This window comes from Halyomorpha halys, unplaced genomic scaffold (genome assembly GCF_000696795.3).
Source record: "Halyomorpha halys isolate HHAL.00 unplaced genomic scaffold, Hhal_1.1 Scaffold82.1, whole genome shotgun sequence".
NCBI classification, from domain to species: Eukaryota; Metazoa; Arthropoda; class Insecta; order Hemiptera; family Pentatomidae; genus Halyomorpha; species Halyomorpha halys.
In genome coordinates, this window is record NW_027109449.1 from 1415235 (window position 1) to 1431501 (window position 16267).

Sequence of the window (16267 nt, forward strand, 5' to 3'; positions counted from 1 at the left end):
TGAAAGTTTTAAATTTAGGATAATAGTTTAATAGAAGAAATTATTAGGACAAAGGCAATTAGCCGGCAATAATGAATTTTAAAGAAAAAAAAAAAAAAAAAAGGAATACAGACAGAATAAGGAATCCTTGAGAATGACCTGAGAGGTCGAAACGTCGGATGTTAAAAAAGAATAAAGTTGAGAGAAAAGAGATCAAAATTGTTTTAAAAAGATAATAATTTTTATTTTATCGAGTTGAGAATAAGTTGACCCGTACCAATTTCCGAGAGTAAAAATTTCTAATGATGGAAGGTTGGGCTCCAAGACGAACCAAAGCAACAAATGTGTACCATCAACTACGTAACGTAGTCATCGCCCTAAGGGAAGTGAAGTCGAAGAAAAAGTTGACGGTGTATAACCATGTCTGCACACCAACGCTGACCTAATAAAACAAGAGCTCAACAGAAGAAAAAAAACATTTATTTCACCCCAATTATCGATTACCTTAACGAAAACTAAATATAATTACTAGTCTAAATTGATGAGTCTGCCAAGAATAGGTAGGAGAAATAAAAAATGGTGGCTATTTCAAAACGTTACTAAAAAAATTAATTATCACTCAAGGTTCTATCTATTTAAAACTACCAACACTAGAAACCATAAGAGAACATAATTTAAAGTAAAGTAAATTTTCTAAAATATGAGCTCTTATGTTTAATAGTTCTCGAGAAATAGCTTTTTAAAAATCAACATTCCATAAAAAATGCACTGAAAAACCAGAAGTTATCGAATTTATTTTGAGGAATCTATATCTCAAAAACCATTCAACGTACAGATGTCTATTAGTACTCAAATTAAGGCTAGCTTAATATACTATAAAGTAGTTTATGATGTTTAACATTGTAGGAGTAGTAATTTTTATGATTCTTCCTAAAATAAATTGATTTTTAGTTTTTCGGTCAAAATGTCAAAATAAAAATTCATCCCCTACGAAGAGACATGTCATAAACTACTCAAGTTAAATTACCTTTATTTTGAGTGCTGGCAGACATATGTGCGTCTTATGGTTTCTGATTTTTTTTTAACGTATTGAAACACCCGCGATTTGTTTTTCTCCCTACTTATACTTTGTAGACTCATCAATTTAGACTAGTAATTATACATAGTTTTTATTAAAGCAATTAAAAATTGGGGTGAAATAACTGCCTTTTTTCTTCTTATGATCTGCTCTTGTGAGATTATGCCATGTACATCTACAAACCAACTCGCTATAATTGTTTAAAAAATCAGATAAGTAATGCAACTATGGACGGAGGGAGTGCAGGGTTTTATGCCGTTTTCCAATTTCAGGTGCATTTTAAATATTACTCGATTTAACTATCATAAAGTCTCCTCTTCTAGTTTTAAGCAAATATTTCAAAAGTGATATAGGACCCGGTGATATCACTCCCCGGGGGTCTTAACGGGGGGGGGGGCGGGTCCGGTGAGGACGGATTGCTTTTTTTTTACAAACACTTGATCTTGATCAAGTGTTCTGAAACTTTTATCAAATTTACTTATTATATATTTTTTTCACAGAAGTAAATTTCAATAAATAAGAAAAAATAAAAATATTTTCCTTTAAGTTATGATTTAGTTTTGTGATATGTTGATCTTTATGCAAATATTTTCTTTTCTGGAAGATATGATGCTCGATTAAACTTTCGTAGAGTTTTCTCTTCCCGTTTTAAACTAATATTTCAAAAGTGCCGGGGGTTTTGGCGGGACGGGTCCGGTGGGGAAGGATGGCATTTTTTTGTGTTATAATCTCCTCTTGTGAGATTGTGACATGTCGTTCATCGACCGACCTACTCGCTATAATCGTCTATTTTAGAAGTCAGATAAGTGTTTCATGGCGTTTTTCAAATATTGCTCGATTAAACTATCTCAAAGTCTCTTCTTTCCATTTTAAGCTAATATTTCAAAAGGGATATAGGAAGGACCATCGCTCCCTAGGGGTCTGGAGAAGGAATGCCTTTTTTTTTAGTTGATCTAGATCAAGTATTCTGAAACTTTCATCAAATTTACATATTTTATATATATATATATATTGTACAGTAGTCAATTTCAATAAATAAGAAAAAATGAAATATTTTTCCTTTAGCTTATGATTTAGTTTTGTGATGTGTTGATCTTTATGCAAATATTTTCTTTCCTTATAAATATATTTCACATATTTTATGTTCTTTTAATGAACAAACCTTAAAGTAGCGACTGACATACCTTCGTTATTTTATATGTGTTCCTAAAGATAAACCCTCAATTGCGAGGTACCTGCAGCGGCCACACACACATTCATTAAATGAACATCGAGAAGTTTTCTTCATTTTTTTTTTTAAATATCAACAAATACAGTTTTCCAAGATTAAACTTTAAATTTTAGAACAGAGGTGAACTCCTGCTAAAATTTAAATAGGTAGAGTAGAAGAAGAAATTTGAAACCTCTTCTACTCGAAATTTAACACCCGATCTTAAATGAATAACATTAATACAGGTAGCAGATCAAACCTACAGGATATCATATTTCCTAAATCACTTAACTTTTTCATCGTAGAAGTTTTTAATTTTTTTAGTATGGTTTATTTTAATTAAATTATATGTTTGTCGTAGCAGGATTAACGTCTTCAGCGGCAATAGTTGACATTAGGAGAGAGAGTGTTTGAAATGGGTTTGCCACTGTCGAAATTATTATCAACATTTTTATTTCTTTAGTATGTTTCTTTTAAATCTATTTTTAATTATAATTTATTTAATGTTTCACTATTTTACATTTGTTTTAGTGGCAAACCCATTTGAAACCTCTCGCCATATGATGAATTACAATTAATGAAAATTAACAATGACAAACTAGGTGTTTTTTTTTTCGTTGTAAAAACAAAAACTGAATATCACTAGTTAATAATGATTATGAATGTTTTCTTATATATGTCAATTGTAAATATAGTTGTATTGACAAATAAAGAACGTAACTAAAGGGTCATCTTTATCGTTACACAGAAACACGCACTAAATGTTAAAAGTAAAAATAAATATGCAATAATAGAAAATTATTAACATGCACTAATAACCACAAGAATAAAATGAAAATTTTTGTTGTTAGTTGACATTTAAAGATCATATGTACCCCAAGGGAAAAAAAGAGATGTTACCCTATAGGTTAAAATCTAGTATAGTCAGATTGAAAGAGTTGAAATTTATTGGATGGGTCCGCAGGAAATAGTAGTCAACCCGGACAGTCAGATTCGAACCAGCACACAGTCTATATAAGGAATTTGAAGTAGTTTCTAATCATTATATTCGTTTGTAGCAGTATCCACTATATTTTCTAAAATAAATTCCTAAAATGACGATTTCTCGTTACTTGGAAAATAATTTTAAAAACTGTGTCTCAGGAATTCTAGAACGTAAAGAGCTCTAGAAAGGTTCAAATTTAAGAAAATGTATACCACTTTAAAAAAAAAATTCATTAATTCATTTCGTGCAGTAGTAATTTGAAGATTTTATGAAATTCCATTTTTCGATCAATATTTTGTTATTTAATCTAATTTTTAGAACCAGTATGATAAATGTTTCAGGATGATATTTTCTGTAAACTGATATTACACAAGCTTCTTATTTATTATTTAATTTTTAATATGAAAAAAAAAAATCAAACTCTGTCTTTTTAATAATTAGTTCCATCCAAAAACCAATATCTCCTGTAACAGAACACCTCTTGCTCCTCAAGATTATATAAGCTACTTCATCTTTCTATGCTGTCATTATTATAAAAAAAAATATTTAAATTAAAATGTTATTATAATTACTGCTAAAAGTTATGTATAAAGTACATGAATAAGTTCGACTGACCTGAACTACAGTTGACTGGTATCGTGGCGATGTGAGTGTCTTTACCAGGTAGCCAATTCCAGGCTCAGCTTTCGTCTGAAAATACAATAGTAATCAAATATAAATTAATAATATTGTCCTAAAAAATTAAATGTCCCATATACTGATAACTGCAATTTTTAAGACCGCATAATCTATATCTATACTAGACATATTTTAAGTAGTAGTAATTTTTCATTTTCTAATTATCAATTAATCTATCATAACTACATTAGGACTTTATTAATGATCATATATTGTGTCTTATTTTCAATATTTTAATTTCGTTTATAATTTTATTCAAATTAGCAATACATTTTTTTTTAAATGAAATTATCCGACAAATAACGAATCGAGGTGAAAAGATGGAATTAGCGTTATCAGTTATTAATGAGAAGGCTATTTCTACTGTGAGAGGTCACCAGCTGACGTCATAGCCCATTGATTCTTAGCGTCATTAAGTGCATACTCCTGTTCGGTCTCTTCTATTCTCTTTCAGATCATCAATATTCTTCAAAATGCTTCTAAATAATGAATTTTCAATCCATAATGAAATGGATGCTTTTTTCGATTTCAGTTAGACTAAATTCTATAGCTTTAATGCTTTTAATTTTTTTTTCAACAAATTGTGGTCTCAATACAGTTCAGTTTAGACAATAAAAAAAATCCAAAATAATGAATTTCCCAACTGAGACAATCATCATTTCAGGTTCAAGTCATACTAAGAAAATAAATTTTTTTCTAATGGTTTTAGGTTATTTTTTCCATTTACTTTCACCATATTATAATCACATTCGCCTTAATTAATTCTGTCCATTAATACTGTGACAGTGGCCGATAATTTTTCAGTGAGAGGTAGTGTTGTATTTATCTTCTGTTGGAACAGTCTAGAGAATTTAGGATTGAAAATGTACTTATAAGTTGGATGCGAGGGTAGCAGGTATGGCCGGGAAAAATAATTTGTAGCTAATATTTGTTGTCTAAATAGTAGGGTTATATTCCAGATTCAGCACATAAACATAAAATTTGAGTGGTCCAAAAGGCACCTGTGGCAATGCGGATTCCGGTGTTCTGAACGGTGTCGAGTTTTGCTAGGCTTTGAAAGCGAGCTGAGCCATACACAAAACTTCCATAATCAAGTTTGGAGCGGATTAAGGCTATGTATATTTTCAACATCATTGATCTATCAGCTCCCCATGATGTTTTAACATTGTTATAAAACAACTTTTAAGATTTTAATTTTATCTATGCATCTGTTTCTAAGTGTATTGATGTGGTGGAATTTTTTTTTTATGAAATTTTATTTTTATAAAATCAGTATCTCGGGAACTACAAGACGTAAACAGATCTTTTATGGATCATACTTTAGCAAATTCACTCTTCTTTATGAGTTTTTCTAGTGTTAAAGGTAGTTTCAAAGATATGGAGCTCTAAAAGATTTTTTTTTTTTAAAGTTTTGAAACAACCACCTTTTTTTATACTATATTATAGTATATTCAACAAGATTGGCTTTAAATTAGAGAATATATATTTTTTTCTACCGGGATCTTGTACTATTTCTAAAAGTATGAAGACTTTTTAATTGAGTTTCTAGTTTAATTTTTTCAATCGTCTCATACCTGCGGATAAGAATATTCACCCACCTATAACGAGGTCTTAGATCAACAGTAACTTTTTAATTATTCATTTGGTTTGACTTTATGAATTTATTGTTATCCTTAGTGCGAAGCATTGACGATAAGTTCATTATACATAATACGACCTCCATAAATAATAGGTTTTATCTTTTTTCACGGTAGACGCTATGTTCAGAACTAATTTAGCAAATTTACTCTTCTTTATATGAAGTTCAATTATTTTTTCTAGTGTTGATGGTAGTTTCAAAGATATGGGGCTCTAAATGATTTTTTTTTTTATCTTTTTGAAACAACCACATTTTTTATTCCCCCTAACTATACTTAGCAGTCTCATGAATTTTGACCAGAAGTTATACATAGTTTTCATTAAATGAATCAAAAATTGGGGTGAAACGATAGACATTTTTCTCCTCTTGAGCTTAGACTATCACCGCTCGATAATCATAAGACCCACATAATGACCTTATTATTCCATTTTTTGCAGATCTGTCTGTAATCCTTCATTTAATTTCAAATTCTTTGACTACGCAAATCCATCAGTTTTTAACCTTTCAACCTAATCAATTCGAATAACCCTTGGAGACCTCTGAAAAGAAGATGGCTACAGAATCTCCTAAATTAGGATAATAATCGAGGTACTAATAATTAAACAATATATAATAGTTCCTTCACGAGGTTTTATCTAATTTTATTTCCTTAATTTGCATTTAACAGTTGTAAAGTTACAATACAGTTGTAAATTAAAAGATATTAAAAAACTTCCCAAGAATTTTTCAAACCGAAGAAGCTGAGATCTATTCGACAGCTCCACCTACAGGAATAGATTTGTTCAAACAATAACCTCCGTTCAATATTCCACACGCTCCCATCAAAACAAAAATTCAATCAAAGGATTCTCCGCGTGGGTGCCACTAATCTATCTGCTATCATGGAATATATCCTCCATTAAAAGATTTTAATAGGAAAACCTCGTTTGAAATTAGAATTCACATTTGTAAATATCAACTAAGAATCGAAAATAATAGAAATTACTATTTGTTATTATAGACTCTTCAATCATGATGATCTTATAACCATGAATTCATAATAAAATCACAATAAATTCAAAGTTTGGGTATATAACGATCATTTATCAAATAAACCTAGATTTTGATGTTTTAATAATTTTAACTTATTTCTATAATATTTAATAAATTGCTGTATTTATAATTACACAATAAAGAAGTAATCTCACGGATGTTACGCGATTGCTTATGTAGTCAAAAGCTTATACGGATTATTTTTTAACTCTACTGAAAACATATACTAAAAAATATTTTTTTTTAATCCTCACACAAGACTGAAAAGACAGGAAACTGCACGCAGATTCCGACTATTACAGCACTTACTAGACAAACGGTCTAAACTTCCAACTCATTACAAAAGACTGATCTACATGACAATAATAAGGCCCATCTGGACATATGGAGTTGAGCTTTGGGGCTCTACTAAACCTTCGAATTCCTCTCGTATCCAATCTTTACAATCCAAAATCCTTCGTAAAATCCTCAATGCTCCTTATTTTGTTACTAATAAAACCATCCATAAAGACCTAAATGTTCCTTATGTAACCAATCTAGCCCGAACCCGATATTATTCCTTCCATAATAAACTCCCTAACCACCCAAACCCACTAGTTTCTAACCTTGCTTCCTCTTCCATTCCTGGCAATCCTCCGAGGCGCCTGAAAAGAAGATGGCCTCGTGACCTTATATTGTAAACTGTTTTTAGAGTTCTACTACTGGGTAGTTTCTCTACATCCTGTATCATATCATTATGTCATTATGATCAAATTTACTGGTTGTATTTTTTATACAGTTGTAAATATCAATAAATAAATAAATAAATAAATAAAATATTTTAGAGTTCGAAGAAAAGTCACCTCGGACTGTTTTTTTTCTTTTTTATTCAATGTTTAAGGGAAAAACAGTGCTTTAAAGTTTTTGAAAAAAAAAGTTATTACGAAAAATATTCGGACCGAAAAAGGATGAGTTTTTAAAGGAAGACCACGTTGAATTGAGGGAACTTCACATGGTAAATATATAAACAAGATGGGCGTGTAATGTTGCGTGACAGTAACGAACGGATTCCTAAAATGTTAATAACACAACATTTAATAATTTTTAATTCAGTAAACATCCGAGAGGTAGACCGAAACTTAGATGGGAGTACTGCATTGCACTGATATATAAATAGAACGATCTGGTAGTTTCGGCATCGAAACTTAGGGTTTGCTAAGCCTTTATTAGGGGTATTCATGATCTTTAGTTTAACATGTTAAAGCGTGTCAAATGGAAAAACTCATGTTAAATGGAAAAAAATTGCCTTCTTTTGCCGTGGTAAAACGAAATAACATGTAACATGGCTGAGAGTCTGTTGCTTGGTCTGTTAAATAGAGAATGTCATCACACAATAGACCAGTTGAGCTCGCCACCATTTTTGTTTGTTGTGACAGGTTAGTTCTTTCCTTTTTGAGGTAGTTATTATTTCATATCCCTGTTATTAACTCACAATGGATAACTTTAGTAATACAACGGAGAAAAAAAAACAGAAGAGGTATTAGCAGACCGTTGTGTTGGATAGGGAGCGATTTGAATTTGAAAAGGAAAGGATTGCGAAGGAGCTGAAGCTTCGTAAAATCAAAATACAAAAAAAAATTGAATTAAAACTAGAGCTTTTAAAGAACTCCGATTGACAAAATAATTGAACTTATCGATTTCATGTCAAATCAACACATTTCAAATACATTTTTACCTCATTATCATAAATCATAAAATTTTATGGGTTCCCTATAGAATGAGGTGAATTTGGATTTAATAAGGTCGGATTCGATGGTAATATTCAGGTCATAATGTATTGTTGGTTGCATAGTAAGGAGCATTGACTATTTTTCTTTTTCGAGGGACTTCAGACTGAAAGGATTGAATGTGATTGATGTTAAAATTATTAGCTGTCCTCCACAGTTCTAGTTTACAAGTTCAAATAGCTTTTATTATGGTTTTGTAAAGTAATAATTTGTTGTCTACGGAAAGCTGTGATTTTTTACTTATCAGTAAAATTGTCCCAATTGTTGATTAAGTTCTCGTCTTTAAGTCTAGTATGTGGAATCCACGTCAGTCTTCTCTCTCGAAGAAAGCCAAGATACCGGAATGAATCCAAGTAAGGAATTTGTGTTGTAAACGCAAATGAATATATAATTAATTCACACACTTTCCTTCACTTTGATATGTATTGAGGTATAAAGAATTATTAATGTTGTAAAAGTCATTGCCATATGTCCTGTCCATACCTGTGCCGGGAATGATCCTTTCAATAAAGGGCACTTCCCAGGTGGAAAGGACCCTTTCTGAGCAAACCTATTCAAACAGGTATTGCTTGCTGGCTTTGTCGGTAGGCAGGTCAATTATATATTGTAAACAATGCTTGTACAAAAAACTTTAATGTCATCCCCTCGTAACGTATTCATCTTAGGCGTGGATAATAATAGCCAATGGGGAAATAAGATGCCCAAAATGCAACGCCCCTTTTTGGAACATGAGGGGTAAAAGTAGAGACAGGACATTGAAGAACGGGGACGTGAAGACGGGCGTTCTGTCATCTATGGCCAATGAGGGATTAGATTCAAAAAAGGTAACGCCTCTAAGGGGAGGTGGGAGAAAAAGGACATGACAACTAAACTAGGAAAAAAGTTCAGTGAAGATGAAGACACAGAAGTAAAAAGACCGAAGGGACAGCAAAATGCATTTTGACGTGACGAAGTTCCAAGAAGGGCCTATGAGACATGGAACGCCGTCCTTACGACAAGACACCAATAGCGAAGAAGTCACTACATACTGGACGTACACCCCCCAAGTCAGCAGCTATATGTACATTTTAGGTAATAAGTTATAATGTAATAATGATATTTTATGGCAAACCATTTGACTGGATCATTTCAAAACATCATTTATCAATCATTGTTAATAAATACTTAGTTTTTATATTTAGTTTATTTACCATTGTTGGGGCGAGGGGCTTTTCTTAAATGAACAACTTACCTCTTCCCCATAAGAAAACTGTTCGCTGGTTCGTTGAGATAATAAAAAATAAAACGGAGGACCTGAAAGATTATAAACACAAAATAATAAAGAAAAAAAATAGAGAATAAAAAACCTTCCAAACTGGTATACAAATTTAATAAAATTAAAATATAAAACAAAAATAAACAATAAAAAAAAACTATGACTGTTGTTATAAAAAAAAAATAAAAATGTGTAATAAAGAAAAGAAAATAATTTGATAAATACATAAACAAAATCGCCTCTCTTTAACTATATAAAAAAAAATGTTCTACTATTAATGGTGCAAGCTCGAAGGAAAAAAAATCAATCACTCACAGTAGTGGTATGCGCATACCGCTCCAGGCTTGAGTCTCCGCCGTCTTCAAGCGTCGATTGGTGGGTGAGGGTCATGAGTTGAACCCCAAAAAACTTTACGTGGTGAGCCGGTGGGTGTCTCTCGCTATAAGTGGCTCCAGGCAGCGGACTGTAGACTGTAGGCTCCCTTATCAGTCTGCCTAAAAGCCTTAATCCCATTGCTCTTCGCAATGTTGTTGTATACGCCGAACCGAACCGCAGCGATGTATTTCTATTATACTCGCATCATAACAAACTTCCTTGACTCTATTTACGAGATGCGTTATAATTTAATTTTAATTACAAAATAAACTTAATTGTTATTAAAGGGGGCATTTACTTTTTATTTACCAAAAAAAATAAAAAACCAGTTGGAAGTAATAAAATTAAACTAACGAAAGAAAAATGTACTTTTGGGCTTTAACAACCATCATATTACCCAATACCACTCCTTATTACATTATATAATTAATGGTAACAATATTCTATAAATATAACGGTGATTGGTAATTGGTTGTTGGAAAAGATTCCAATTATTACCATTGCTAGGACTCAATCTTAATTAATTAATTATTTTTGGATAATTGCCATAAGCGATTATCCTGGGATCCCAAGACAGATACTTTAAACCAACTAATGAATGAAGAATTTACGATATTAATCTAAACAGATTAAGATGGAATTAACACTTTTTTTTAAATCCACGTTTTTTATATAAATATTTTACAAAATTTTCATTTAATATACTGATTTTTTTATTTCAAATTGATTTTTTTATTTGGGATCCCAAGACAGATACTTTAAACCAACTAATGAATGAAGAATTTACGATATTAATCTAAACAGATTAAGATGGAATTAGCACTTTTTTTTAAATCCACGTTTTTTATAAAAATATTTTACAAAATTTTCATTTAATATACTGATATTTTTATTTTTAGACCCCAGACACTATTATATTTTTCGTTTAATAAAGAACTTTTACTATCATATAAGATTCATGAAGTTGTACGAAAAGCGAGCTTTAATAGACTAATTATATTTCTTGTGAAAAATGGAATTAAACTTTTTCTTAGAAGCAGTCTTCTTTCTCTTTTATTTTTCAGGCGTATTTTAATTATGAATTTAGCTCATAACTGTCTCTTGAAGTTTTAAATCCTTTTTCTCACTTTTTTTTTTTTTCAAATCAACCAACTGTGTTTTGTGATGTTTTAGCACGATACATAAAGTGGAAAGGGATTAATAGAAGGGAGCAAACAACACCACCCTGATTTTCGACTACTTAAACGAAAATTATGTATAATTACTAGTCAAAATTCACAAATCTGCCAAATATAGGTAGAGGAATACAAAATAGTGGCTGTTTCGAAACGGTAAAAAAAATTATTTTTTGATTCGGAGCTACACTAAAAAACATAACCAAATATCATTTTAAGAAGAGTAAAGTTGCTAAAATATGAACCCTATTTACGTTCAATAGTTCTCAAAATAGCTTTTTAAAAAGCAACATTTCATAAAAAATGCACTAAAAAATCAGTAGTTAGCGAATTTATTTAGAGAAATTTATATTTCGAAAACCATTCGACGTACAAATGTCTATTAATATTCAAATTGAAGCTAATTTAATGCACTAGAAATTAGTTTATGGCGTTAATCTTCGTAGAAGTAGTAGTTTTCATGATATTCGACAAAATGAATTAACAAAATCTTGATTTCTAGCTATTCGGACAAATATTTTGACTTTTGATAAAATATATCTCAGGAACGACAAGACGTACAGATATCTGCCAGCACTGAAATTAAAGCTAGTTTAATGCTATAAAGTAGTTTAGTACACGAATCATCGTAGGAGATATTTGCTAAAATAAATTGATTTTTACATTGAAGTTTCATATTCATATTGGAATATCATGTTAACTACTACCCCTACGAAGATACGTGTAATAAACAACTTTATAGCACATTAAACAAGCTTCATTAGAGTGCTGGCAAACGTCTAATACTTCCTGAGATTTTTCTTTTCATAAATCCAAAAAGTCAGTCCAAAAAACTAGAAATCAACATTGTTATTTCCCCCTACGAAGATAAATGTTATAAACTACTTTATAGTATTCTGGGGAAATGCCCCAACTCCCTCCTCATACACGCCGACATCATAGAGTGAAATACGAGTTAATGAAGCTCCTAAAAGAAAGAGACTTTGCCTGCTTTAACGAGGTCTACTGTGTAGATACGGATGGATCCACAAGATATGCGGATATAGTTGCTTTTCCTAAGAAGGGGAAGTTGGCAATCATTATGGATACCACCGTGAGATATGAAAATAATGACATTGACCAGGCAAATAAGGTAGATAGGGAAAAGAAGGAAATCTATGATAAATGTATCCCTTTCCTCAAGGAGAAGTTCCGTGAGGGCTTCGGAGATCGAGACTTCAACGTGAGAGGCCTCTGGTTCGGAGCCCGTGGAACGATTCCCATCACAATTAGGAGCTTCATAGAGCATATCTTATTTTTTGTTTTATTTATTTATTACATTATTATTTTTAATATTTTAATATTTGTTGATAAAAGGGGAATTTGTTGATAAAATGAAATAAGGGTTGTGAAATGGAAGGGAAAGAAAAAAGGAATAAATTGAAAAACTTGTATTTAGTTTGTAGACTGGTATTAATTGTAAAAGAAAATATGGAAAACAAATGTTATCTTTCTATTATATTATATCATATAAAAATATGTAATATATATATATATGTCCGATCACGGATTGATCAGTATGCTGTGTAATGTGGCAAACCGATGTATTTGGGCAGCATGAATGAATAAATTTCTTTCTCTCTCTCTCTGCTTGAATGAGATATATAGAAGTTTATTACACGTCTTTTGGTATTACATTTTTTTTTTCCTCACGCTTTTATTAATTTTTAATCTCAAACAAAAAATACGCATAATACAATAATAGGAATATGTATAATTAACATGAATATCCTTAATTTTCCTGAAATGCATTTTAAGGTAGGTTGTGGGATCTCTTGTGTATACTGTGGCGCTTACCCGCGTCTGCGTTGCCCGAGTGCCGAGTCTAAACCTCTTCCCTCAGAACAGTGCCGTACCATTTTCTAGGTATTGGTGGAGGGTTAGTCTCGCGAATGAGTGGTTTTGCACAGGTCTTCAGCCCATCAAAGAACTTGATGTGCCGTCGGCCTATGAACTCCGGAACAGAGGGAAACTGGAGTTCTTAGAGCAGCGTCGGACGAATTATAGCCCTTATATAAACTTGCAGCTTTATTTATTGCAGAAGAGACATCTGCGGTGACGTGAGCAGATGATACAGCCTAGGTGATTTCCGCTTGGTGGTCCTCAGCCTTTTCTTGACGTGATAGGAGAGGATTAGGTTCCTATTTAGTGTCACGCCAAGGTAAAATATGGAGTGTGACACATAAAACCTCTGGTCTCCCTTCAAAACGAATAAATCTTTCGCCTTAAAAAATTATTTTCTTATTTTCAAACCTCTTTATTTTTATATATGGTTACAGAATACAAATTTAAACAATTATTTTTATTTTATTTTTTTCTTACCTCCTGGAGTAAAGAAAAAGGCATTTACAAATATATATATATATATATATACATATACCGGCTATTTCATTTTCTTGTTTTGCCGGGATGGCATTATAAGAATGGTTGCCGGGTCCGCTGAAGGCGGTGTCAACAATGATGGCATATATTTGCCTGGATGTTATGGATGCATATTATTATTTTTTTTTTTGCATATTATATTATTATTTTTTAAATATTCCTTTGATATCAGATTTATTTATTTAAGAATTATAAATTAATGAGCTATTTGCCAGAAAACTTATTTTAAAAATTATTTGTATTTATCATATAATTTCACATATTAAAATATTAATAATATTAATATTATTATGACCATGCTGTTTTTATTTATTATCGTTAATACATATATGTAAAACATTATAATACAAAATACATATGCATATATGTATATTTTCCACAAAAATACCTAGAAAGGAAAAAAAACCTGTAAGGCACAAGCCACTGCAAAAAATTTCAGATTGCATGGCACCGAAGATCAAAAATGGTACTAAACAATTATCTGAATTAATTAATTATTATTATTAATTGAAAACTAAACAATTTTTTTTTCTGAACTCCTAGAAAAAAAAATAAACATAAACAAATTAAATAAATACAATAAAAATGGATGTATATATGCAGGCAAATATTGATCTTGGTTTGCCAGAGTGGCATTAAAAGATAAGTAAATAAATAAATGTTAAGTCTTTGAGTAACAACCGAGCTGTCATTTTTATCTTCCTGTTCATCATACTATAACTACTGTCTTGAACGGTTATGACACTTGAAAGGAATTATTTCCTCTATTTACAAAAAATACAGTCGTGTGTTAAAATTTAATAATTCATACACACTTAAAATCGATGAAATTATTTCGATAGTAAGGTATTCATGGGGCATAGATCAACGGTTATAGTTCGATATCGACCCGATAAATAATTCAGAGAGCTGGAGGGACCTGACAAGATAAATAAATGGTCTCTATTTCCACACCGCTCTTATTGATGCTGGCCCTCGTTCAGGAGGCTCATTATGGAAGCGCTAATTTTAGCAAGAAAAAAGAAATTTTTAAATTGAATTTATTTTCGTGTTGCTGATTACAAAGCCATCCACTAAGAAGTGATTTAAGTGTGCAAGAGAGAAATAATGGTTCCCCCTGTTGCTCTCACTAAATCATAACGGAATATCTTAAAAATTAATTGGAAGATAGTTCATTGACCGTGAGTAATATATAAAAAGAAGATTTTCTGAGTGCAGTCGAGGTAACTGGAAAAGTAAAATAACTTCAACCGGCTCACAATAAATAAATATTAATTATTGTTTGTTATTTTTACCCTACCCAGACATTTCTTTTATAATCAAAAATTATATTTTTTTAGGTAGCTTTTCATTCGGATTTTACGAATGATTACGTACATATATTTTAACATCATCACCCCTTTCCCATCAGTTAAAACTTCAAGTATACAAGAGTATGATTCGTCCAGCGTGCTCCCTTGTTCATCCACCTTTATGATGGTACACAGCACCACCTTCAAAATTTCCAAAATTGCATACTGCGGAAGATTGTACGAGCTACAACAGTATGGAAGAAGAAGAAACCGCCAACTCTTCACATATTATTGGATGTCCCGGACTTCATCAAGAGGAGACATATTAAATTCTTTGACTTGTTGAAATATCAGCCCAACTCTCTATTCCAGAGGTTGCAACCAGCGCCCCCACCATTGCGGTGGTAGCATTATAGCCACTTGAACAATCTGTACATATTGTAAATATTCTTATATTTAGGCCTAGTTTTTAAGTGTTTTAACTCCTTTTAATGGTATGTCCCAATACCATTAAATATCACACAGTTTACTTCAAGTTATAAAGTCAAACACTCATTAACTACATTCATGATTTAAAATGTAATCACGTTTCAGATAAAAAAAAAAAACTCCACTACACAGACCCTGTGAAAAAAAAAAAATAGTATTAATTTATTTTTATAATTTAACATAATTCAATGATTGTAAGGTTATAAATTGTTGTTGTTTTTTTGTACAACACAAAACCCCAGCATTAGCAATTTGTATTCAATAATAACTTATTTTATCAATTCTATGATTACCATTCTCATTTCTTTTATTCTTCAATTACATATGATTTTGATTTTTTTTTTTTGTATTAATTTATTTTTATTAATTAAAATAACTCAATGATTATAATATTATAAATTGTTAGGGGTGTTTTTTTGTTTTTATTTTGTACGAGAAAGTACAAACCCCTACATTAGCAATTGCTATTCATTAATAACTTATTTTCATAATTTATTTCATCAATTCTATGAATATCATCCTTTTTTTTCTTTTATTCATCAATGACATATTTATTAACCCTTAAATATATTATTTTTATTAATTAAAATAAATCAATAATAATTATAATATTATAAATTGTTAAGGATGTTTTAATCGTACTAGATAAAATTCCTAATTTAATTCTTGTTATTCATTAATAACTTATTTGGTTAGCTGATTTTAATAATTCTATAATTGTTTTCTCAATTACATGTTTATGATTTCTTACATATATTAATTAATCTTGTATTTATTACTTTATTTTCAATAATTAAAATAATTCAATTATAATAATATTGAAAATTGTCAGGGATTTTTTTTTGTATGAGACAAGCAATTGTTAATCATTAATAGGTTCTTTTTAATTACTG